Source organism: Petaurus breviceps, unplaced genomic scaffold (genome assembly GCF_028583685.1).
Source record: "Petaurus breviceps papuanus isolate PSGF00001 unplaced genomic scaffold, PetGlider_PUasm1.0 90762, whole genome shotgun sequence".
Taxonomy (NCBI): Eukaryota; Metazoa; Chordata; class Mammalia; order Diprotodontia; family Petauridae; genus Petaurus; species Petaurus breviceps.
This window is the reverse complement of record NW_027187339.1, coordinates 6435146-6438815: the sequence shown is the minus strand read 5'-3', so window position 1 is coordinate 6438815 and position 3670 is coordinate 6435146. Positions and strand designations below refer to the sequence as shown.

The 3670-nt window shown below is 37.0% G+C and overlaps 1 long non-coding RNA gene across 1 annotated transcript in view; it reads right to left on the bottom strand.

The window, feature by feature from the left end:
• Positions 1-258: 258 nt before the first annotated feature.
• The window catches only part of LOC138146477 (uncharacterized), a 260767-nt gene continuing 257355 nt past the window's right edge, over positions 259-3670 (bottom strand). The window contains exon 4 of the long non-coding RNA XR_011164491.1: positions 259-695. This is a non-coding gene — a long non-coding RNA (uncharacterized lncRNA). The remainder of the gene's footprint in view (positions 696-3670) is intronic.

Genomic DNA, 3670 nt, shown 5'->3' with positions numbered 1-3670 from the left:
CAAATACTTTGTTGAAATCCTGGTATACCAAGTCTTTTATATGCATATTCTCATGGCTAAGATGGACAGATGTGGGCCAGACAAAATAAAAGAACATTTTTTAATGGTTTGCATTCCAATGTGGACTCCTTCTGCTCCCACAGTGAGTGGACAAAGTTTTAGACTTGGAGTCAGGATGATCTGGATAATCAGGAAAAAGTCAGTCTTCTTATCTATAAAGCAGGGATGGTAATACAATGATATTACATCTCATATTTATTGTGAGAAAAGTATTTTGTAAACCCAAATGTTCTATTTAAACATGAGTTATTACTATTTCAAATTGGTTGTGTGATCAGAACCAAGGAACAGATAATATAATATGGCATAATATCACCCCAAGCATTGCCCATGAGTCCAAGATAAGCCAATACGGTGGGAGATCTTTATTATCCTGCTACAAGGCTTCTTCTCTTTAACATTTTCATTAGTGAGTATAATTATAACATCTCAGATTTCAGCCTTTATCCAATTTGTGGATGATATGATGTTGGAGCCTCACAAAGTCCTCTTCTGGTTCATTATTATTCTAGAATGGAGTGACCATTTGTTTTCAAAGGAAATAAAGGGGAAGTGCCATAGTCTGCCATGTTAGAGAGGTTTTGAGTGTAGTTCTAGGGTCTCAATCTGCTTCCAAGGTCCTCCTTACCCTTTGGCTGGAAATAAAGAGGATCATTGTCAAATGATTGCTCAACAGGTGCTAAATGTTTTGACAATGTTAAATGAAAAAAAAGAACAATTTTAAATGGTTTCCATTCCAATGTGGTCTCCTTCTGCTCCCACAGTGAGGTTGCAAGGAATCAGATCATTTTTAGATCTTCATAAACATTAACTTACTTGTAATGTGTAGAGACCGGACCTGTGATTTCTTTGATGTAGAAGACTCCCAAAGTGAGGAAATCTCCATTACCAAAGTCCCATGGCCATCTTCTCTACAACTTATAGTCCCAGAGAGTTGCCTAGAGTACCTAGAGGTTAAAGACTTGCCCAGGGTCACATAACTAGTGCATGTCAGAGCTGGAACTTGGATTCCAGTCATTCTGCCTCTCTAACTCAAGTATAAGTACTCTAAATGTGTGATTTTTGTCCAATGACCAAAGAAATTGACATACCATTAGAAGAGTTCAGGTATGTCACTATTTGTATTCTCATATAAACAGAATAAGACAAAAGAATAATAACTCCTAAATTCTGCTTAATAATAGCTAACATTTATATGGCACTTGCTATGTGCCCGATACTGCGCTAAGCACTTTTTAAATATTTTCTCACTTTACCCCCACAACAACTCTAGGGGATTGATTCTATTATTATCCCCATTTTACATTTGAGGAAATTGAGGCAGACAGGTTAAATGACTTACCCAGGGTTACATGATTGGTAAGGGTTGGAGGTGGGATTTGAACTCAGGTCTCCCTGACTCTAGACCCAATGCTCTATCTACCATACCCACAAACAATTGGATTGATAGAGTTATTTTTATCATATACCCAAAGAAACCAAGAGACATCCTTAGTGGGATACTTGTTCATCTTGCTTTGAAGTGTTCATGATAATTAAACAAAAAGATAATAATTATTACTCTAATTACAAGGACATTTCTATAGCTCTTCCTGGTTTGTAAAGCACTTTACACAGTAACTCATCTGATAAAGCTAACTGCAGCTTACATACCAACATCCCTTGTGAATGAGGAAGATTTAGAGAAAGTCTAGGGAGTACTTGACAACATCTCCCAAATCAAGTTAACATAAACTTTACTATTCAATGATTTCAATATGAAAGTAGACACAGTGGAAAACGGAGCAAACTGTAATGGAAAGTATGGTTCAGGTTTGATAAATGGAAGAGGCTCCAGGTTTGTAGACTAGTCAGTAATCTTATACCTATATCTTATGGATATTTTCTTTCAGAAGAGAGAAGGCACTGAGCATGGAGAGCAGGGAACAATACTACAAAAAAAAAAGATTTGACTACTTAACAGACAGGAAACATAGATTTATTGAGGCATGCTTCATATCAAGATCAGCTGTCTATTTAGTAAGAACACATCAGCTAATTGGGGTAAGGGTCAAAATCAGTACTAGATTAGAAGAAAGTCTAACAGCAAGAAGAACAAGAAAGAACTGGGATCAGTTTCAAATTGGCCCATTCCAAGAAGCCATCAATACCAAAAAATAGCAAATGAGAAAAGACCAGTATATTAACTTTATCATCATTTTCTGCACATGCTTAATTGGTGCAAAGTAATCTTCAAAAAGGAGGCCAAAAACTGCCCAGAAACACTTGCTCTCCTTGTCTAGTTAAGAGACATAGAAGCCAAGGGCAAGAGTGGTGTAGAATGCAAGCTCATTTGTAAAAAACACTTTAGAAGAAGATGGAGGGAGATTATGAGCAGTAATTGGCTATAAAATGGTGATAGAGGAAGCAAAAACAAATCGAAAGAAGGCTTGGCACAAGACCCGGGTGAGTCATATCATCCCAAAGAACATTCCTAGATGAAACTAGTGGGAAGACAAAAAACTGGCATAAAATGGAACAAATTTGTCATTGTATCTATAATGATCTATATTTTTCGTCAGTGAAAGGGGAGCCACAACATTTAGATTCAACACATCAGTCCCCAAAATACTATAGGAAGAAGTAGAGATGCAAGATACAGTTGAATTTGTTTGTTGATTACAAAAGAGTGAGTAACTATAGCCTAAAAGCTATCTTCTAACAAGCAATGTTAAGACCATTTCCTGCCAAATACAATGATCTCTTGATTATTAATATCAAGTGAGGCATAAAGCAACAACACAAGCTCAACAAAGGTGTTCACCACTGTTGTGGAGGATGTCCCAGGCAAAGTCCAGATAGAAGACAGATTCTCTATGAATGGGAGGTCCTTCAGATTAACCTTTTTTTTTTGCTTTTTGTAGGGCAATTGGGGTTAAGTGACTTGCCCAAAGTCACATGGCTAGTAATTGTGTCAAGTGTCTGAGGCTGGATTTGAACTCAAGTCCTTCTGACTCCAGGGCCAGTGCTCTATTCACTGCACCACCTAGCCACCTCCAGATTAACCTTTTAATGCATGATATTGTCCTGATCATATCAATCCCCAGGACATTCCAGGGTCATTTCAATTAGATTCATGTTCAGTAAAAAGAGATCACTCTTACTACCTACACAGTAAAAAATTAAGTGAATGAAAAATGTCTGTTTTTCCTGATTCTAATGAGGAGATAGATATTTAGCACATTGAGTTTGTACATGTGGTTGGGACACGAATTTCAAATGAACTATGGTTGTGAATTCAATTGGGGAAATATTTAAAGGATAGATTGCATTTGGGAAAGTATGCAATATTTTAACAGTCCAGTAGGTGTTTTAAAATTATTTAATTGAATTGAATTGTAAAGGGTTTCCCAATGTAAATGCTTGTCTTTTCTGCACAAATCATTTCCCAGAAAAGCTGAATGGTTGAAGGTCTTATAATAACAGTCTTCAGAGGAAGGATTGTCTAGAGGAGATAACCCTGGATTTATTGCCAGAAAACAGAAATTCAAGTCCCATTTCTCATTCTCTCTCTCTCTCTCTCTCTCTCTCTCTCTCTCTCTCTCTCTCTCTCTCTCTCTCTCTCTCTCTC